General features: G+C 46.9%; 1 long non-coding RNA gene across 1 annotated transcript; it reads right to left on the minus strand.

Moving 5' to 3' along the window:
- Positions 1 to 14874: 14874 nt before the first annotated feature.
- On the minus strand, positions 14875 to 20773 carry LOC120995511. Its single transcript, XR_005777607.1, has 3 exons — positions 20685 to 20773; positions 20638 to 20645; positions 14875 to 14935 (listed from the first exon to the last, which is right to left on the minus strand). It is a non-coding gene; the product is annotated as an uncharacterized LOC120995511 (long non-coding RNA).
- Between the last annotated feature and the right edge of the window lie 3113 nt (positions 20774 to 23886).

Genomic DNA, 23886 nt, shown 5'->3' on the forward strand with positions numbered 1-23886 from the left:
CAGATGGCGCTATACAGATACATTTTATTGAATAGCTCCCTGGCTATACAAAAGTTTTAATTATATGCCATTACAAAAGTATTCAGATCCAGGTACTGGTTTGCAAAATGTAGACTATGTTTTGTGACACAACCCCTTAAATATTGTCAGAATAAATTACAAGCAATTTTACTTTTGTCAGAAGTGCTTAGACTAGGGTTTGTCCATTCCAAATAGTGCCATTAAAATGCTGTTAAGTTGAAGAAAATGTTATACTGTAAGTTATGGCTTTTGAAATGTGGAGATGAAAATAAAAGAAAAAAATGTGTCCTTGATTACCAAAGTAGGCTACCCCCTTAAAGGCTATGTGCAGTGCACAGTGAGCCCATCCCTAAAGGCTCTAGTAGTTTCCATGGTAAGGATGCCGAGCAGTGGCACTCCAAGGTCAGGACGCGTATCGGCTACACAGAAAGCTTGTAATTGGTAGGAAATGAAATGAGTAAGGTCCAGACTCTGATGCAAGTTGAGTTGATTTCCTCGATACTGGCATAAACGGCTAGCAGCTCATACAAAATCACAGTAGGTCTTGGCTCCAGCAGGTTTTATGGTGCTCTGGCAGGTGAACTGGGTTCTTTCCTCTAATACCGCTGTGCTGAACTCTTTTCTGGTATCTTGTAAGGGCCTCATTCATCTGGGCTACATGCCACTCATAGCAGGCTCAGCGCCAGATGGGATTCTGACCACACTTTGATAGACTATTGCCTGCTGTGCTCCTTGTTGGGCTTCTAGGCCAGGGCTGCAATGCACTACTTCTCTAGTCTCTGGCTAAGACCAAAACTCAACAACTAACTCTGAACAGGCAAGACAACCCTCCCCTTGGAAGATCTGGGCGAGGCCACTTCTCCAAGGAGGGGGAGAGAATGGAATGGTTAGTTCTATTTTACCTATAGATCACTGCCAGACACACTAGCATCTTTGAGGGCTGAGCCTCTCTAATAAATAGCTTAACTCACATATCTTTGGCAGCAAGGTTACCCTTTAAGGTATTAAGAAACTGGTGCTGCTTGTAGCAATGATATTGCTTACAGCAATGGTACTGCTTGTGACTTTACGTCATGGCGCCCCTGTGTAGCAACAGTACATGATCCCAAATACACAGGACATGCTGGCTCTTTCCCCTCCCAAGTCTGTGGAGAGAAAACGGTTAGGGGCATATGCAAACACAGTACCTAGGCTTTCTAAACTAACACAGGGCAAAATTACCATTTTATAACTTTGAGTCCTCAGAGGCAGTCAGGGGTGGATTGGCCATAGATGTTACAGGGAAAGTTTCTGGTGGGCCAATGCCCAGGGGGGCCAGCCAGTGGAGGTTTTTGGGGATGTATTTTGTGCTGCTGGCAGTATTTTGTGATGGAATGTGGTGTTTGGCTCTGTTGGGTATAATGTGCCAGAATATGGTATTGCTGTCTCTGCCTTCCAACAATTTGGACCCAACTACAAAACAGGGCCACTTTTCGTATTTTTTCCAGGGCCACTTAAGTTCCTGGTCCATCCCTGGAGGCAGTCCACAAGAGCAATGGAGCAAGGGGTAGCTATCTAGCTAATAGTGCTATTTCACAAAAAAAAAGAAATATATCAAATTTTTTCTTCAATTAAAAATAGTCCATACAATGGGCAAAAATACCTTAACGTTGCAAAAACTTTGAAACTTTAGTGCAAAAATGTCACAGTCGAGGTCACAAAGAGCTCAGGTACTTGTTTCAGTCAATTCTTTGGGTGCTGGCTTCTAATGTTGCAGAAACCATAACACATAGTGTAAAAAGAATTTCAAGTGCAAAGTTATTTGTAATCCACAAGAGATAGTAAAACTAGTATTTGCAATCCACATGAGGTAGTAGGCAATCCCAACAGTGGGTAGGGTTCCCACTTAACCTGAGAATGGGGAAAAAGGATGTATGACGTGAACGTGCGCAACCTGGACATAGTTATTTCTGGGCAGAGTCCTGACAAGCTGTACTCCTGTGGGTGAGAGACAAAACAAAATCAACTGTGGCCCGACAAAAATCTCTCACCCGTCAGATGAAGTTGTCAAATGCAGTCCTCATCCTGGGTCCCTTACTTGAAGGCGCAAAGATCCTTCTTTAAGCTGTGTGAAATACTCATTGCTGTTACTGCTAGCTCTGGTGCTCTCAGCAGCTGCAACTCCAGCAGAAGCTTCATCTGTGATCCCCTGGTGACCTCCAGTGGTGTAACTTAAAACTGCAGGATCATCCTCTTCTGGAGGATTCTCTTGGCATTTTCATTGTAGGTGACAGATTCTCCGAACAGCAGTAAAAGCTAGGCCCTTGGTCTTTCACAGGAAGTAGCTCGCCCTGGGGTATTACATATTTACACCTTTGGGGGCAGATTTTTTTAATTATTGCATTGTAGTGCTGATCGCGAATATTCTAATCACAAATTTTTATTGTGAATATCGGCACTTCAAGAATTCGAGAAGATATAGAATATAGTGCTATATATTCGTAATCATGAATATTCTAGATTTTTTTTTTTCCATCAGTAACCTCCCTTCTTGCTTGTGAGCCAATGAGAAGGCTGCAATATCTTTGTCAGAGCTTAGCAACATCCCTAGCAACTAATAGGAAAGCTGCCTACCCCTTTACTATATAAGAAACTCCCCAGCAGCCATTGCTCTGTGCTTTCATCTGGATCCTATTCCTTATCCAATTACATTAGATAGTTAGCTCATATATATAATACAGATAGTTAGTGGAAGATAGTCAGTCAGTGTAGGTTAGCTAGTGATATAGTGTAGCTGATAGGTTCCAGTGAAGGGTGTTAAGTAGTGTGATAGGAATTACTGTTTCTTTGCTGTCCATTCATATAGTTAGGTCCATATATATTTGGACACTGACATAAATTTTGTTTTTATTTAACCACCTCCGGACCACTGTACGCACAGACGCGTCCTGGAGGTGGTTGATTTATTCCTCCTGGACGCGCCGGCGCGTCCTCTCGCGAGACGCGAGATTTCCTGTGAACGCGCGCACACAGGCGCGCGCGCTCACAGGAACGGAAGGTAAGAGAGTTGATCTCCAGCCTGCCAGCAGCGATCGTTCGCTGGTAGGCTGGAGATGTGTTTTTTTTAACCCCTAACAGGTATATTAGACGCTGTTTTGATAACAGCGTCTAATATACCTGCTACCTGGTCCTCTGGTGGTCCCCTTTGTTTGGATCGACCACCAGAGGACACAGGTAGCTCAGTAAAGTAGCACCAAGCACCACTACACTACACTACACCCCCCCCGTCACTTATTAACCCCTTATTAGCCCCTGATCACCCCTGATCACCCCATATAGACTCCCTGATCACCCCCCTGTCATTGATTACCCCCCTGTCATTGATCACCCCCCTGTCATTGATCACCCCCCTGTAAAGCTCCATTCAGACGTCCGCATGATTTTTACGGATCCACTGATAGATGGATCGGATCCGCAAAACGCATCCGGACGTCTGAATGAAGCCTTACAGGGGCGTGATCAATGACTGTGGTGATCACCCCATATAGACTCCCTGATTGCCCCCCTGTCATTGATTACCCCCCTGTCATTGATCACCCCCTGTAAAGCTCCATTCAGACGTCCGCATGATTTTTACGGATCCACTGATAGATGGATCGGATCCGCAAAACGCATCCGGACGTCTGAATGAAGCCTTACAGGGGCATGATCAATGACTGTGGTGATCACCCCATATAGACTCCCTGATCACCCTCCTGTAAAGCTCCATTCAGATGTCCGCATGATTTTTACGGATGCACTGATAGATGGATCGGATCCGCAAAACGCATCCGGACGTCTGAATGAAGCCTTACAGGGGCATGATCAATGACTGTGGTGATCACCCCATATAGACTCCCTGATCACCCCCCTGTCATTGATTACACCCCTGTCATTGATCACCCCCCTGTAAAGCTCCATTCAGATGTCCGCATGATTTTTACGGATGCACTGATAGATGGATCGGATCCGCAAAACGCATCCGGACGTCTGAATGAAGCCTTACAGGGGCATGATCAATGACTGTGGTTATCACCCCATATAGACTCCCTGATCACCCCCCTGTCATTGATTACACCCCTGTCATTGATCAACCCCCTGTAAAGCTCCATTCAGACGTCCGCATGATTTTTACGGATGCACTGATAGATGGATCGGATCCGCAAAACGCATACGGACGTCTGAATGAAGCCTTACAGGGGCATGATCAATGACTGTGGTTATCACCCCATATAGACTCCCTGATCACCCCCCTGTCATTGATTACCCCCCTGTAAAGCTCCATTCAGACGTCCGCATGATTTTTACGGATCCACTGATAGATGGATCGGATCCGCAAAATGCATCCGGACGTCTGAATGAAGCCTTACAGGGGCATGATCAATGACTGTGGTGATCACCCCATATAGACTCCCTGATCACCCCCCTGTCATTGATTACCCCCCTGTAGAGCTCCATTCAGATGTCCGCATGATTTTTACGGATGCACTGATAGATGGATCGGATCCGCAAAACGCATCCGGGCATCTGAATGAAGCCTTACAGGGGCGTGATCAATGACTGTGGTGATCACCCCATATAGACTCCCTGATCACCCCCCTGTCATTGATTACCCCCCTGTCATTGATTACCCCCCTGTAAAGCTCCATTCAGACGTCCGCATTATTTTTACGGATCCACTGATAGATGGATCGGATCCGCAAAACGCATCCGGACGTCTGAATGAAGCCTTACACGGGCGTGATCAATGACTGTGGTTATCACCCCATATAGACTCCCTGATCACCCCCCTGTCATTGATTACCCCCCTGTAAAGCTCCATTCAGATGTCCGCATGATTTTTACGGATGCACTGATAGATGGATCGGATCCGCAAAACGCATCCGGACGTCTGAATGAAGCCTTACAGGGGCATGATCAATGACTGTGGTTATCACCCCATATAGACTCCCTGATCACCCCCCTGTCATTGATCACCCCCCCTGTCATTGATCACCCCCCCTGTCATTGATCACCCCCCCTGTCATTGATCACCCCCCCTGTCATTGATCACCCCCCTGTAAGGCTCCATTCAGACATTTTTTTGGCCCAAGTTAGCGGAATTATTATTTTTTTTTCTTACAAAGTCTCATATTCCACTAACTTGTGACAAAAAATAAAAACTTCCATAAACTCACTATGCCCATCAGCGAATACCTTGGGGTCTCTTCTTTCCAAAATGGGGTCACTTGTGGGGTAGTTATACTGCCCTGGCATTCTAGGGGCCCAAATGTGTGGTAAGGAGTTTGAAATCAAATTCTGTAAAAAATGACCTGTGAAATCCGAAAGGTGCTCTTTGGAATATGGGCCCCTTTGCCCACCTAGGCTGCAAAAAAGTGTCACACATCTGGTATCTCCGTACTCAGGAGAAGTTGGGGAATGTGTTTTGGGGTGTCATTTTACATATACCCATGCTGGGTGAGAGAAATATCTTGGCAAAAGACAACTTTTCCAATTTTTTTATACAAAGTTGGCATTTGACCAAAATATTTCTCTCACCCAGCATGGGTATATATAAAATGACACCCCAAAACACATTCCCCACCTTCTCCTGAGTACGGAGATACCAGATGTGTGACACTTTTTTGCAGCCTAGGTGGGCAAAGGGGCCCATATTCCAAAGAGCACCTTTCGGATTTCACAGGTCATTTTTTACAGAATTTGATTTCAAACTCCTTACCACACATTTGGGCCCCTAGAATGCCAGGGCAGTATAACCACCCCACAAGTGACCCCATTTTGGAAAGAAGAGACCCCAAGGTATTTCGTGATGGGCATAGTGAGTTCATAGAAGTTTTTATTTTTTGTCACAAGTTAGTGGAATATAAGACTTTGTAAGAAAAGAAAAAAAAAAAAAAAAACATCATTTTCCACTAACTTGTGACAAAAAATAAAAAGTTCTATGAACTCACTATGCCCATCAGCGAATACCTTAGGGTGTGTACTTTCCGAAATGGGGTCATTTGTGGGGTGTTTGTACTGTCTGGGCATTGTAGAACCTCAGGAAACATGACAGGTGCTCAGAAAGTCAGAGCTGCTTCAAAAAGCGGAAATTCACATTTTTGTACCATAGTTTGTAAACGCTATAACTTTTACCCAAACCATTTTTTTTTTTACCCAAACATTTTTTTTTTATCAAAGACATGTAGAACAATAAATTTAGAGCAAAATTTATATATGGATGTCGTTTTTTTTTTGCAAAATTTTACAACTGAAAGTGAAAAATGTCATTTTTTTGCAAAAAAATCGTTAAATTTTGATTAATAACAAAAAAAGTAAAAATGTCAGCAGCAATGAAATACCACCAAATGAAAGCTCTATTAGTGAGAAGAAAAGGAGGTAAAATTCATTTGGGTGGTAAGTTGCATGACCGAGCAATAAACCGTGAAAGTAGTGTAGGTCAGAAGTGTAAAAAGTGGCCTGGTCTTTCAGGGTGTTTAAGCACTGGGGGCTGAGGTGGTTAAGTTATAGTTATATAATGGACATGAACATAAAGTGCAGACTTTTAGCTTTCATTTGAGGGTATCCACATTAAAATTGGATGAAGGGTTTAGGAGTTTCAGCTCCTTTACATGTGGCACATTGTTTTTTAAGGGACCAAAAGTAATTGAACAGTTGACACAAAGGCTGTTTCATGGGCAGGTGTGGGCAATTCCTTCATTATTTTATTCTCAATTAAGCACATAAAAGGCCTGGAGTTAATTTGAGGTGTGGTGCTTGCATTTTGAAGATTTTGCTGAAAAGTAAACATGCGGTCAAAGGAGCTCTCCATGCAGGTGAAACAAGCCATCCTTCATCTGCAAAAACAGAAAGAAAAACATCTGAGAAATTGCTACACTATTAGGAGTGGCAAAATCTACAGTTTGGTACATCCTGAGAAAGAAAGAAAGCACTGGTGACCTGAACTCCCGCGGAAGACAACAGTGGTGGATGATCGCAGAATAATTACCATGGTGAAGAGAAACCCCTTCACAACAGCCAACCAAGTGAACAACACTCTCCAGGATATAGGCATATCAATATCCAGATCTACCATAAAGAGAAAACTGCATGAAAGTAAATACATAGGGTTCACTGCACGGTGCAAGCCACTCATAAGCCTCAAGAATAAGAAGGCTAGATTGGACTTTGCTAAAAAAAAAACATCTTAAAAAAAAAGCACACTTCTCTAAGAACATTCTTTGGACAGATGAAACCAAGATCAACCTCTACCAGAATGATAGAAAGAAAAAAAAGTATGGCGAAGGCATGGTACAGCTCATGATTCAAAGCATACCACATCATTTGTAAATCACGGCGCAGTCACCTGATCTGAACCCAATAGAGCATGCATTTAACTTGTTAGAGACTAAACTTCAGACAGAAAGGCCCACAAACAAACCGCAACTGAAAACTGCTGCAGTAAAGGCCTGGCAGTAAAAAGGAGGAAACACAGCGTCTGGTGATGTCCATGAGTTCAAGACTTCAGGCAGTCATTGCCAACAAAGGGTTTTCAAACAATTATTAGAAATTAACATTTTATTTACAATTATTTCATTTGTCCAATTACTTTTGAGCCCCTGAAATTAAGGGATTGAGTTTAAAAAATGCTTTAGTTCCTTACATTTTTATGCAATCCTATTGTTCAAACCACTGAATTAAAGCTGAAAGTCTGAACTTCAACTGCATCTGAATTGTTTTGTTCAAAATCCATTGTGGTAATGTACAGAACAAAAATTAGAAAAATGTTGTCTCTGTCCAAATATATATGGACCTAACTGTACATGCTACAGACATAGTGCTGTGATGTCACAACAATACTTAGTGCACCAATCAGTAATATCTACTCAGAACTGATAAAATGTGAAGTTGCATGTAGTGCCGATTTGCGCAATCACGAAAATAATGACTGGAGATCACGAATTCTTTAATTCGCGAATATTGCCTATGCCGTTCATCACTATTGCATTGTACTTATTATGAGGTAAAAATATTTTTTTCAGTTACTCTATGTACAGAGCTTAGGTGCTGTATTTACAGGATCTGAATTTTCTCTCTCTCTTCCATCAGGCTCCTTATCTCTGCTCATTGACCTTACAAACACTCATTAAAGGTAATCCTTATCTTAGTGATAAGAATGTGGCTTAAATAAGTGTCTGTGACCTTTTAGTAATTTAGAGATAAGGGTTATTAGATGACTGGCACAAAGTGAAAATGAAAGAAGGGTGCACACAGCTAGAAAAACCGTTAACCCTTTGCGACAGAATGGCTCAATATTTTTAATTAACCTCTTGGACACATGACGTACCGGTATGTCATGATGTACTGGTACTTAAGGACACATGACGTACCGGTACATCATGTGTAGTTCCGATCGGAACAAGGTGCCTGCTCAGATAATTGAGCAGGCACCCTGGGACAATGCGCGGGTCCTGTGCCCCCCCGTGTCGGCGATCGCAGCAAACCGCAGGTCAATTCAGACCTGCCGTTTGCTGCGTTTCCGGGTTATTCGGGTCTCTGGGGGCCCGATAACCCAGAACCGGATGGTGATCGGTGGTGTGATAATACACCACCAATCACCATCCTGCGATCCAGAGAGGTGATGGTGACATCACCTCTCCGGTTCGGCTCTGATTGGCTGCAGGGGCGGACGGGCGGTTCAAATTATTGCAGCCCTCCTTTCCTCCTCCTTTCTGTGTCCGGGAGCCGAGGAGAGAGGAGCTGCATCGATCTCCAGAGGCAGCACCCACATCTGTGCCCAGCACCCCTTCTGACTCTCCACAGTGCCATCTGGCACTAAAAGGTATTTAGGGAAAGGTTAGGGACAGGTTAGGTTAGGCAGGGATATTCAGGGAAAGTTTAGTGGGAAAAAAAAAAGTTTTCAACTGTTGCATCACCCTAATCGGGTGTCTGGGGTCCACAGCACAGTTGTGTGACCCTAGACCCCCCCAGGGGTGCTGTAGCTTGCCCCCCTGCTCCCTCCCCACACACATTTTTTGGTGTGTAAGCAGTTATTTATTTATTTTCTGCGTACGCTGACTGTTAGCGCATCGCACACCCCACCTCTGATCAGCTTCGGCCGGCTGTGGCCCACACTAGTACGAGAAGGTCTGGGGCTCGTACTAATTTTCCGACCCACCAGTTAAGTCCACCGGAGCCCCCTACCGGTGAACTTGCATTGTGTACCCCAGAGCATTTTGAGCTTGCGATTCCTGATTTTGTTGGCCAACCAGGAATCCAGATTCCCACAGTGGGCTTCACTGAATATGACTATTTTAGTCTTTTTTTCAGTGACCACTTTGTGAACCGGATGGTGGAGAAAACGAACGTATTCGCCCAACAGTTCATTGCTCAAAACCCGGGTTCCTTTTTGGCTAGGGCGGGTGGCGGGTGACATTTTGGGGCCTCGTGCTGCACATGTGCCTAGTCAAAAAACCCAGTGTCAGGCATTACTGGAGTGGGGACGTCCTCTACCAGACCCCACTTTACAGTACGGCCATGACACGTACCCGGTTTGAGGCCATCAGGAAATGCCTGTATTATGCAGATAATGCAGCATGTCCCCCCCAAGGTGATCCTGCCTATGACCTCCTGTACAAAATCACTTTGGGCCCAAATTTTTGGAGGCCTATGTACCTGGAAGGGAGATCGCGGTTGAGTCTCTCATTGCTTTCAAAGGGGAGATTCATTTTCCGCCAGTATGTTCCCTCAAAGTGAGCGAGATATGGCGTGAAGCTGTACAAACTTTGTGAGAGTACTTCAGGGTACACTTACAAGTTTCGTGTGTACGAGGGGCAAAATTCCCGTATTCAACCCCCAGAATGTCCCACCACTCTGGGTGTTAGCGGGAAACTTGTGTGGGACCTTATGCACCCACTGCTAGATAAGGGTTACCACCTGTACGTGGATAACTTTTATACTAGTATCCCCTTGTTCCAGTCCCTCGCCGCCAGATCCACGTCCGCTTGTGGGACCATGCAGAAAAATCAACGCGGCCTCCCTACCCACCCCCTCCAGGTACCTATCCCCAGGGGTGAGACCCGTGCCCTTACCAGTGGAAACCTGTTGCTGGTCAGATATAAGGACAAGAAGGATGTCCTTGTACTGTCCACAATTCACGGTAACGGCATCACCCCTGTCCCTGTGCGAGGTACCATGGCAACGGTCCTCAAGCCCGATTGTATCGTCGACTACAATCGGTATTTGGGAGGAGTTGATCTCTCTGATCAAGTCCTCAAGCCATATAATGCCATGCGCGAAACCCAGGCATGGTACAAAAAAGTTGCGGTCTACTTGGTACAGGTTGCCTTGTACAACTCTTTTGTGCTGTCCCGGAGCGCTGGCAACACAGGGAAATTCCTCCAGTTCTATGAGGCAGTCCTCAAAGTCCTGATCTTTTCTGACCGGGAAAGAGCAGGCTGGAGTACCTCGGGAACTGGAGGTGCCCGCATCGTCACTGGCCAACACTTTCCAGATGTGGTCCCCATACTGGAAAGAAGGGACGGACCCAAAAAAGGTGCAGAGTGTGTCACAGGAGGGGGATACGGAAGGACACCACCAGTCAGTGTGGCACATGCCCCGATCATCCAGGCCTCTGCATTATTGGTTGCTTCAGGGAGTACCACCATAATATAGTGTAAAACCTAAATAAATTTTAAAAAAGTAGACATATTAGGTATCGCTGCGTCCGTAAGAATCTGCTGTATAAAAATACCCCATGACCTAACCCCTCAGATGAACACGGTCAAAAAAATAAAATAAAAACTGTGCCAAAACAGCTATTTTTTTGGGCAAATTTTCCATTTTAAACCGTTTTTTCCAGTAGCAAAGCAAGGGTTAACAGCCAATCAAAACTTAATATTTATTACCCTGATTCTGCAGTTTACAGAAACACCAAATATGTGGTCGTAAACTGCTGTATGACCAAACGGCAGGGCGCAGAAGGAAAGGAACGCCGGATGGTTTCTGGAAGGCAGATTTTGATGTCTCTTTGTTTTGGCACCATGTCCCATTTGAAGAACCCCTGATGCACCCCTAGAGTAGAAACTCCATAAAAGTGACCCTATCTAAGAAACTACACCCCTCAAGGTATTCAAAACTGATTTTATGAACTTTATTAACCCTTTAGGTGTTCCTCAACAGTTTATGGCAAATGGAGATGAAATTTCAGAATTTCTATTTTTGGTAACCTTGCCTCACAAAAATGTGAGTTTCTACTACAAATGCGGCCCGCGAAGCCGTGTCATGCGGCCCACGCAGTGACCAGACTTTTTCAGCGCGCTGCGCGCTGCGAACGGCACGGGCAGCAAAGCAATGCTGCCTGTGCCTGCATTCTCCCCGCCCAGCGCCGCCTCCTAGCTAATTTATTCACTGCACTTGCCTCTGTGAAATTGAAGAGAAGCACCGTAATCTCGCACAGGTGCAGTGAATAAATTAGCTAGGAAGCGGCTCTGAGTGGGGGGGATATCTGTGGATGACACTGAGGGGGGGGGGATATCTGTGGATGACACTGAGGGGGGGATATCTGTGGATGACACTGAGGGGGGGATATCTGTGGATGACACTGAGGTGGGGATATCTGTGGATGACACTGAGGGGGGGATATCTGTGGATGACACTGAGGGGGGATATCTGTGGATGACACTGAGGGGGGATATCTGTGGATGACACTGAGGGGGGGATATCTGTGGATGACACTGAGGGGGGGATATCTGTGGATGACACTGAGGGGAGGGGGGATATCTGTGGATGACACTGAGGGGGGGATATCTGTGGATGACACTGAGGGGAGGGGGAATATCTGTGGATGACACTGAGGGGAGGGCGAATATCTGTGAATGACACTGAGGGGGGATCTGTGGATAACACTGAGGGGGGTTATCTGTGGATGACACTGAGGGGGGGGATCTGTGGATGACACTGAGGGGGGGATCTGTGGATGACACTGAGGGGGGGGTAGGGATCTGTGGATGACACTGAGGGGGGGATCTGTGGATGACACTGAGGGGGGGATCTGTGGATGACACTGAGGGGGGATCTGTGGATGACACTGAGTGGGGATCTGGATCTGTGGATGACACTGAGGGGGATCTAGGGAGGGGTGTGGGGATGTTGGGGTGGGAGCTCTGGAAGGGGTGGGAGGTCCGATAGGTATGTGGGGGTGGGAGATCCGGGAGGGGGGGCCCATAATTTTTTTTGCTATGGGGCCCAGTCATTTCTAGCTACGCCCCTGATTGGTAAGATTGGGCGGGCACTGGAGCGCCCTGCTGTAGGAGAAGCCGGCGGGAGATGAAAGGAGGAGGGGCCAGCTCCTGGTGGTGTCGGGCACACGGCGCAAGCATGGCGGTGGAGGATCTGACTGAAGCCTAAAGACCAGACATCAAGGTAGACCTGCAGAAGAAGGTGACAGCGCAGTATGTGATGTATACATGTGTGTAATGTATGTAGTGCAGTGTGTGATCATCACATACTGCACTACATACATTACACACATTTATACATCACATGCCCCCTCACAGTAATAATGCCAAGATATGTGCCCTCTTAACAGTAGTAATGCTCACACATGCCCCCTCCCAGTACTTATGCCCAGATATGTGTCCCCTCACAGTAATAATGCCAAGATATGTGCCCTCTTCACAGTAGTAATGCTCACTCGTGCCCCCTCACAGTAGTTATGCCCTGATATGTGCCCTCTTCACAGTAGTTATGCCCTGATATGTGCCCTCCTCACAGTAGTTATACCCTGATATGTGCCCCCTCACAGTAGTTATGCCCAGATATGTGCCCCTTCACAGTAGTTATGCCCAGATATGTGCCCCCTCACAGTAATAATGCCAAGATATGTGCCCTCTTCACAGATGTAATGCTCGCATGTGCCCCCTCACAGTAGTTATGCCCTGATATGTGCCCTCCTCACAGTAGTTATGCCCTGATATGTGCCCCCTCACAGTAGTTATGCCCTGATATGTGCCCCCTCACAGTGGTTATGCCCAGATATGTGCCCCCTCACAGTAGTACTGCTCACACGTGCCCCCTCACAGCGTTTGCATTTCTTTCTGGCAAAGCTACCTGGTTCCGGCCCACAATATTTATACCAAGTCTAGTGCGGCCCTCAGACGAAAAATGGTTGGGCACCACTGGTATAAATAAACTAGTCCAGCAAAATCTGCCTTCCAAAAACCACATGGCGCACCTTTTCCTCTACGCCATACCGTGTGCCCGTACAGTAGTTTACGGCCACATATGGGGTGTTTCTGCAAACAGAATCAGGGCAATAAATATTGAGTTTTGTTTGGCTGTTAACCCTTGCTTTGTTACTGGAAAAAATGGAAAATTAGCCAAAAAATGTAAATTCAGAAATTTTATCTCCATTTGCCATTAACTCCTGTGGAACACCTAAAGGGTTAACGACGCTTGTAAAATCAGTTTTGAATACCTATAATGGGGTCATTATTGGGTGGTTTCTATTATGTAAGCCTCACAAAGTGACTTCAGACCTGAACTGGTCCTTAAAAAGTGGGTTTTTGAAAATTTCAGAAAAACTTCAAGATTTGCTTCTAAACTTCTAAGCCTTGTAACGTCCCCAAAAAATAAAATGTCTTTCCCAAAATGATCCAAACATGAAGTAGACATATGGGGAATGTAAAATAATAACTATTTTTGGAGGTATTACTATCTATTATAAAAGTAGAGAAATAGAAATTTGGAAATTTGCTAATTTTTTTAATTTTTTTGGTAAATTTGGATTTTTGTTCATAAATAAAAATGAATTTCTTGGACTCCATTTTACCAGTGTCATGAAGTACAATATGTGACGAAAAAACTTTCTCAGAATGGCCTGGATAAGTCAAAGTTGTTTAAAGTTATTCACACATAAAGTGACACTGATCAGATTTGCAAAAAATGGCCTGGTCCTTAAGGTGAAAATGAGCCCGTTCCCTAAGGGGTTAAGACCAATTGAAAAAATTATTTTTAGCCCAAAAGGAGTAAAATGCAATAATAAAAAAAAATTGCCCCCTAAGGTGTACATAGCTTTTAAAACTCTGAACCAGATTTTAAAAACAGATAGACAGAAAACGGAGGCACACACTTTACTAATGCCTCTGGGAGTTTGGGAGGTCGTTCCTTTTTCTACTAGCCCTCCAGATATTCCAGGGCGGCCCTCAGGTCATTGAGGTTCTGGGGTACAAAGTTACGAGCTTCTACATGGCGACTCGGCTGATCTCATAAGTTTTCAATGAGATTCGGGTCTGAAGAAAGTGCAGGCCACTTCATGTGAAGTACCCCATGACTTCAAGGATGGAAGATTTCTCCTCAGGCTATATTCACTAAACCCCTTTTCCTTACCAATAACCACTCTGACACCTTCTTGCTTGGTAAAATGACCATTACGGCCAACTTTATTGTACACACAAATAACATAATAACAATAATCACTTTAATACATCATTCAACATTATGAACCACTGTACCGTAACAAGGACCCTGGAGGGCAACCCAAACAAGCGGTATCTTCCGTAACCATCTCTCCTTATACTTCAAGATTACCCTTGGCCGCACTCACCGACCCAAGGGCACCAAATCCTTGAAGTATCCAAGTATCTCCTCCTGTAGACCTTTTAGCCCAAACAGGAGCCCCATCCTCGGCATTCACAAACCACATGAGATACAGGCTCCAAGATCTCCTGCATCTCTTAAACCATTGTATTGCTCCCCCAGGATCTCATATCCATCAGCCCAAATTCAACTACCACGCTTACCCCAATTCACCAAATTAAGGGTGGGAGGGCGGGAAACACTCTGCCTTGCACTGACCCTGCTTACCAAACCACTCCCCCCAAACCCTATATACTGCCCGCGAAACCTCACTCCTCCCCTTCAACCAGCTTCAAACCTTAACCCCTTCCTAGCCTGACGACTTCCACCCAAGTCAAAGCACACTCCGCTATATCTGCGCCTCGCTCCATTGCTGTTATGACTTCAAGGATGGAAGATTTCTCCTCAGGCTATATTCACTAAACCCCTTTTCCTTACCAATAACCACTCTGACACCTTCTTGCTTGGTAAAATGACCATTACGGCCAACTTTATTGTACACACAAATAACATAATAACAATAATCACTTTAATACATCATTCAACATTATGAACCACTGTACCGTAACAAGGACCCTGGAGGGCAACCCAAACAAGCGGTATCTTCCGTAACCATCACTCCTTATACTTCAAGATTACCCTTGGCCGCACTCACCGACCCAAGGGCACCAAATCCTTGAAGTATCCAAGTATCTCCTCCTGTAGACCTTTTAGCCCAAACATGAGCCCCATCCTCGGCATTCACAAACCACATGAGATACAGGCTCCAACATGTCCTGCATCTCTTAAACCATTGTATTGCTCCCCCAGGATCTCATATCCATCAGCCACCAGAAGACCACCGGTGACACCTCACCTGTGGGCGTCCTGCCACACCCTAAGTGCCGTCTCCAGCCCCTCCTGGATACCTAAGGCCCACATATCAATACCTACTTCATTCAGATGCACGCCATCAGATCTCAAGAATGACGAACCACCACACCACTTTGTCTGCGAACAAAACGCCCCACCTCCTTATTTAACTTCGCCCGAGCTTTGTTGATTCGTTCCACCGACCTCGCAAAACGCCAACTACTCCTCGCAACTACCTCCGACCAAACCAACAGCAAGCCCGGAAAATCCGACACCAAACGCAATACGTCCAACTTGATGTCCCGAATCACATCTCGCGACCGACGTACTCCCAAATCATTGCCACCCACATCCAAAACCAAAATGTCAGGCGCGGGATCCAACAGAACATTCGTATGGATTCCAGGCAAAACCCGCCCCCAGAGAAGCCCCCTTACACCAATCCACCGGACTTGCAGTTCCTCCATCGAAAAACCCAATTGACGGCCGTTCCGCCAAACATCAGCTCGCAAAGCCCCCCAGTAGACATACGAATGCCCAAAAATCCACGCAAGACAAGGTGCCGACCCTGCAAAAACAAACAAAGTCATATAAAACAACCGTCACTGCCAATTCCGATCCCCACACATTAATCATGAAAAACAATACATCCCCACACACTACAAGAGATGAGGCCTAACATATGACCGAAAACAATCAGACTCCCACCGCCCTATACGTTTTATAACCTCCTCTCCAAGCCCCCACCTGGAAGCCTCAGTCGCGGCCCCAATCCTGAATGAGTGTGATGCAAATTCCTTCGCCGGAAAACCCGCAGCCAACAAACATTTCCTAAAAACAGCCACAAACTGGAACCGAGACAAACACGAACCATCCACATGAACCAGCAAAACACCCGTGCCACCCGGCCGCAATGCCGAAAATTCCCTGACACAACTCACTGGGCAAACAACCGACTCTGCAAGCGGCCTAAGCCATACAACCACACCCTTACCCACCTGATCTGTTTTTGACTTGCGCAGCAGACATCTCAAAGCACCATCCACCAGCACAACGTCCTCCCACAACAAACCGCCCCCACTCGTGTGACTTGCCGCCACCAACTCAGAGATCCGAAAAGCCCCGAACAAAAGCCAATACAAACACCGCCCTAAACAGACACACTTCGTACGCTGATTTACAAACCAACCCCGCTTCCTTCCACAGCATCTGTAACACCGCAAAAGAAACCGGCCTCCTAGTATCCTTCCGTACCACACTACGACGGTAACCCTTCAAGGCCTGCCGCACCATGAAACACTTAGACACATCAGCCAAGCCCCTCAGGCGCAACCAGAAAGCAACAGCCGCTACCCTCTTTGACGCCACCGAAAACGACAAACCTTTCGCATAAAACTGACCCACCCAAAATATCAACAACAACCTAAATTCTTCAAAAGAACTACAACCACCCATCTGTTCAATCAATTCCTCCCACAACACCCAAACTGAAGAATAGGCCAACCACGTACCTCTACTCAGAGACTGTCTAATCAGGCCCGCCGACACCCCAAGGCCACGCTTCAGAGCCACTGGGGGCAGGGCAACCCCTTGACCTCGGCACCCGGCGCCAGGCCGCGAAAACGATCCCACTGAAAGCGAGAAAGGGAATCGGCAAGTGAGTTATCCACTCCCGGCACATGCACCACAACAAAACATGCATTCAACTGCAAACCCCGTAAAACCAAATGTCGCAGCAAATTCAAAACCGGAGGCGAATTCGCCGTCTGGCTGTTAATTGCCTGAACCACACCCATGTTATCGCAGTAGAAACGAACCCGCCGATTCCTAAGCAAGTCCCCCCACAACTCAGTAGCCAAAACAATAGGAAAAAGCTCCAACAATACCAAATTAGTAAGGAAACCGGCCTGCCTCCATTCCACCGGCCAAGCGCCCGCACTCCACTGACCCGTACCAAAAAACCCATAGCCAAAGGAACCAGACGCGTCAGAGAACAATTCCAGATCAACACTGTCAACCACCGCTTCCATCCACACAGACCGGCCATTATATTCAGACAAAAAATTCTCCCACACCACTAAATCTTCCTTTACCGCAGCAGGCAGAAGCAAATAATGAAAAGGTGCAGCAACGCCCGCAGTTGCCAGGGCCAAGCGACGACAAAACACCCGCCCCATTGGCAAGATACGACAAGCGAAGTTCAATTTACCTAAAACCGACTGAACCCGTTTGAGCTGGACTTTCTTCGCCTTCCGCAAGAACAACACTTCATTCAACAGATCAGACACCTTATCAACAGGCAGTCGGCACTCCATGGCCACACTGTCAATCTCGATCCCCAAAAACTTTATAACCGTGGAAGGGCCCTCCGTCTTATCAGCCGCCAACGGAATACCAAAACGAGCCGCCACCCTCTCCATGGTATGTAACAAAACAGAACACACCCTAGACCCAGCCGGACCCAAAAACAGAAAATCATCTAAGTAGTGCAAGACCGAACTCCAACCCGCTTCCTTCTTTATCACCCATTCCAAAAAAGAACTAAACGACTCAAACAAGGAGCACGAAATCGCACAACCCATCGGCAAACAACAATCAACGTTATAACAGCCATCCCACTGAAAACCCAATAAATGCAAGCTATCAGGGTGAATAGCCAACAACCGAAAGGCGGCCTCAATGTCCGTTTTTGCAAGTAGAGCGCCCTGCCCAAAACATCGTACCCACCGCACTGCCTCATCAAAAGATGTGTACGACACTGAGCACAACTCATCCGCTATACCATCATTCACCGACCCCCCAAGCGGATAGGACAAATGATGAATTAGCCAAAACTTATTAGGCTCCTTCTTAGGCACTAAACCCAAAGGAGAAACCCACAATCCGGCAAAGGACACTCCACAAAGGGGCCTACAACCCTACCAGCAGCAATCTCCCCGGCAATCTTGTCCCTCACCACAGCCGGATAGCGCAATGCCGAAGACAAATTCCGCAGAGCCCGACTGACACCAGCCAAACCGCATGGAATAACAAAACCCTCAGTAAAACCTCCCAACAACAACTGTGCCGCCTCCCTATTTGGATACATCCTTAAATATGGCTCCATCTCGTCCACCCTCACCGGCGTCACCCCTCTTCTGCACAACCTCGGATCCCTTACCCTTACCCCGCTTGAAGCACCGGGACAAGCTATGGGAACCGCCACACCCGGAACACTCATGTTTGTACCGGCAGTCGGACAAGAACCTGCAATGTCCCTCATTGTACTGCCAACAACAACCCCTCCTGCTACCCCCAGAAGACTCCGAGGCCGAGCCACGCCCGGCCCCTCCACGAAAGGGCTGAGGACCCCCTTTCGGTGCCGCCATCAATCGCAACCACAGACCAATATCCTTGTGGTCCCAACGAATGCTAGGCCTGACCACCTTCCGCTGCCGGAACTGCTCGTCATACCTAAGCCACGACACACCCCCATAAGTCCGATGCGCCTCACCTATAGCATCCATATAACAGAAGAGTGCAGAGCAGTGCTCAGGCGGCTTCTCCACAACTACACTAGCCAGAATTGCAAAGGCTTGAAGCCAATTCTGAAAGGTAATCGGAATCAGCCTGTACCGCCTCCTCTCTTCCTCCTCCTTCTTGCTCTCGTCCGGCCTCCCCCTATCCAAATTAAATTTTTCTAAGGGAAGTAACGCAAAAATCTCCACATACTCATCCCTCCATATCTTATCTTTAATCTCCTGCTTCAAGTGAGCCCCCAGCGGCCCCTCAAAACACACATAAATCTCCCCTTTAGCCGCACCTGCCAACCGAACACCATCACCCACATCCTTTGCTACCGCTCCCGGCCCAGATGCCTGGGTACCCCCTCCAATGCCATCACCTGCCCCAACAGGCCCCAGCGCCGAACTCTGCTCCCGTTCCAAAGCCTGTACCGGAGCCCAGACAGGTACTGGAGACGCCGCAGGCCCGGAACCTAGCCGAGACAATAAAGACACCATACCTGACAATACCTCCCGCACCAAAGCATCAGAACCCCCCACATTAATACCAACAGCGCCCACCTCCCCACAACATGACTTTGACCCGCCGGTCTCTCACCTGGCCGTCCCCGGACCACATCACCGGCAGCCACGGAACTCCTCCCAGACGTCCTCAGTGGCGTAGTCGAACAGCACGGCACGGCTAATTCCCTTTGAGGGACTTCCATGGCGCCTGCCGCGGAATCTTCACCCGGCTCAACCTCTCCTTCCTCCAATGGCGACAGCTCCCCATCACCCTGCTCCTGCAAGTGACCGTCATCCCGGAATTCAAACGCCGCACCAGCCTCAACACATGGCCGCACGCTTCCTTCCTCCATCCTCCCCATCATAACCTGCTCTCCAGCAGGATTGCCGGAAGCCGCATCCTGAAATAATAGATCAGGAGACAAGGCAACCACCCTGTTCTCTTCCACGCTGCCATGTCGCCGGCCCACCGCCAGGGGCCGCGACGCACTCACGTTACGCTCTCCTCTTCTGCGCACGTCCGTCCTCAAGCGCTCCAGCCGCCGTCCGGAAGCCGCCGGCCGCGGCGCAGAAGACCTCGCTGCCCTGCTCCCAGGAAGGCCCAGGCCGCCAGACCGCCCGACTGCACTACCCCTCCGGACCTCAGGTAAGGCCGCCAGGGTTCGCTCACCACTCCGGACCGCACCAGGGGAGACACCCGCTCGCCCGCGCTCTCTGCCTCTCGTCGCCTGGGAGACGGGACCGGGGTTAACCCGTCCCTCTCCCGCCGCTCCACCACGCACAGAGGCATTCCTCTGGGAACAGACACCTCAGGCACTACTGGGAACAGACACCTCAGGCCGCAGCGGAGGGTTCACAGGGGGACTCCGGAGACGCCGGCACACATGTGGGGTAGACTCCGGGCTCAGCCGCTCCGGGGGAACCGACCTCCTGGCCCTGGAAGGTCGCTCCGCCGCCACTGCCATAGGAGAAGGGGCAAGAGCCGCCTGAATGGTCTCATGCAGACGCTCCGCACCATGCTCTTGAACTGCAGCCCTGACCGCTGCCAAAAGATCCTCCAGAGACGACATCCTGCTGCTCAAACACTCTGCCTTGCACTGAACCTGCTTACCAAAACACTCACCCCAAACCCTATATACTGCCCGCGAAACCTCACTCCTCCCCTTCAACCAGCTTCAAACCTTAACCCCTTCCTAGCCTGACGACTTCCACCCAAGTCAAAGCGCACTCCGCTATATCTGCGCCTCGCTCCATTGCTGTTAGTCTCCAGCAGCCGTTCCCTAATGATGCTACCTCGATGAGCTGGCGCATTTTCATCCCTGAAGATGAAATTAGGCCTGTGTTGTTCATGCAGAAGCACAATGACTGGATTAATTATGTTATTCATCTGGCATGTTCAGTTTGCCATGCTGCACACAAAAACTGAAGCGTTTTCCTCCTGTTTTGAGATCCTCTGTCGGATCTCAAAACCAGAAAGGAAAATGCAGATGTGAAAGTAGCCTAAACCAATCACTCTGGTTTGCTTTGCACCTCCTGTTGTAGTATCCAACCAGACTCATGATGCACTTCTTCTTTCTCTGCTACAGCTCCATTACCACCCTAACAATGCCCAGATAATTTACTGTTCCTTCCACCCAGGTAGTTACATAGACAGTCCCCAATCACTTCTTGCTACTTTGAAACACCCACACAGATAACCTCACAGGAAATAGGAAAGTGGTGCGTGAATAAGGTCATGTGACCACAGCTCAGAACAGAAAATAGGAGCAACAAAGGTAAAAGTAACATATTACAAAGATCCAGCTACCTTCATAAACGATTATTTTACAGGCTGTTGAGGAAAAAATAAAAAAATCCCTTTACCCCTTCAAGACCAGGCAATTTTTTGTTTTTTTGTTTTTGTTTTTTAACCCCACCCTTCCCAAAGTCATAACTTGTTTATTTATTTTTTCCATTCACATAGCCGTATGAGGGCTTATATTTTCTAATGGTACCATTTATGGTTGCATACAATGTAGTGGGAAGCGGGGAAAAAAATCCAAATGGGGTGGAGTTATAAAAAAAAAACACCCCGACAGTTTTACGGGTTTTATTTTTACGGCATTCCTTACGCGGTAAAGCTGCTCCCTTCATTCTATGGGTCAGTACGATTACAACAATACCACATGTGTAAATTCTCTAGCATTTTAAAGGGATTATCCAATCCTATAAAATGTCCCCCCATATGCCGGGCCCCTCACATTGAATATACTTACCTGGGTCACCGCTCCCTGCGCTGCTCCCCGCACCGCCACTGCTGTTTCTCCCCGTGTGTGGATGAAAACATCCGGTGTTGGGGGGAGCAGTCAATGGCAGGCAGGGACGGAATGAGCCTCCCTAGCGTATTTATACTATTCTGGGGTGTGTATGACATTTTGATAACTTTTTATGCAATTTTTTGGGGAGGTGAAGCGACCAAAAAACGGCAAATTTGTAATTATGACTTTTTTTTCTATTTCGCTGTATGGGAAAAAAAGATGTATATTTATGTATTTTTACTTTGGGGAAAGGGGGCTTTGAATTTTATTTTTTAAGTATTTTGAAAAACATATATATATATATATATATATATATATATATATATATATTTTTTACACTTCTTAATAGTTCCCATAGGAAGCCAGGCTATCCATAGGAACTAATGTGCAGCAGCATCTTGTCACTCAGGAGGATAGAGGCTGCCACACACTGCATACTAGGCAGGGAATAGGTCATCAGTAAAGTCTCAGAAAACCCCTTTAAAAATCGTATACCAGTTATAATATATTTTTGCCCACTGCATAGGAAAGTGCAGTCTGCTTTTCGTTCCTATGTAGTTTAAAAAAACGGTACCAACCTATGCATCATTGGTGGATTACAATAGTGATGTTCAGGTCGGCACCCACGGGCCCAGAACCTTTGCCCCACCACCTGAGGCCTATGCAGTAGTGAAATCCCGGCACAGGCGGGCGTGATGACATCATCCCGCCTTCCTCTGCGAGCAAGCACCTTGCCCTGGACATAGAATATTTAGCTTTTGATTTATTTTATTTCTTTCATTTTTTTTATTTTTTTATTTCATGTGCCTACTTTGGGGGGACATGTGGAAATTACTACATGGGGGCAGTGTGGGGGAAACTACTGTGTTGGGGCAGTGTGGGGGAAATTACTATGTGGGGGAAAATTACTATATGGGGCAGTGTGGGGGAAACTGCATTGTGGGGTAAATTGCAGTGTGTGGTAAATTACTGTGTGGGGGAAAATTACTATGTGGGAGCAGTGTAGGGGGAACTACTGTGTGAGGAAAACTGCAGTGTGGGGTAAATTACTATGTGGGGCAGTGTGGGGGAAACTACTGTGTGGGGCCAGTGTGGGGGAAATTACTATATGGGGGAAGTGTGGTGGAAATTACTGTGTAGGGGAAACTGCTGTGTTGGCGCAGTGTGGGGTGAATTACTATTTGTGGGGAAATTACTATATGGGGCAGTGTGGGGGAAATTACTATATGGGGCGGTGTGGGAGAAATTACTATGTGGAGAGGTGTGGGGAAACTACTGTGTGGAGGCAGTGTGGGGGGAATTGCTATTTGGGAGAAATTACTATATGGGGGAAGTGTGGTGGAAATTACTATTTGGGGGAAATTACTGTGTGGAGGAAACCACTGTGTTGGGGCAGTGTGTGGGACATTACTATGTGTGGGCAAATTACTATATGGGGCAGTGTGGCGGAAATTACTATATGGAGGCGTTGCTATTGGGGAAACACTGTAGGGGCAATTCTATTATTTTTGGGTACACTCTACAGGGATTATTGCCTGGAGCCCAATATAGGGTGTTATTATTACTGGGGGCACTCTGTGGGACATTATAGCTGCTGTGGACACTATAGGGACATTTGGGGTATTTTTTCAAACTGGTGTAAAGTAGAACTGGGTTAGTTGCCCATAGCAGCCAATCAGGTTCCACCATTCATTTTTGACAGCTCTTTTAGAAATCCAGTTCTACTTTACATCAGTTTGATAAATGACACCAATTATGTCTGTTAGGGTCACAATTTTTTCAGCAGTATAGTACCTGGGACATTTGGGAGCACAACGGACACAGTATTGGGAATGGCAGCAGGATGAAACTGTGGGGACACCAGGATGGGGAGGTTGATGGAAAAATTGAGAAATCTAACGTCTCTGTTTTACAAACTCTGTAGAGACAAGATGCGGCTGAAAGAATTTGCCATGGCGGTCTGGGTCAAATGGAGGAGAAGAGGAAAGAGAAGGTCTACATGACAGGAGATGTCACTGGATGTAAGAGGTATGTGGTTCTGTATTCTCCTCCATGTCTTTTTTATTATATTTATA

Source organism: Bufo bufo, chromosome 3, assembly GCF_905171765.1.
Source record: "Bufo bufo chromosome 3, aBufBuf1.1, whole genome shotgun sequence".
In the NCBI taxonomy this organism is placed as follows: Eukaryota; Metazoa; Chordata; class Amphibia; order Anura; family Bufonidae; genus Bufo; species Bufo bufo.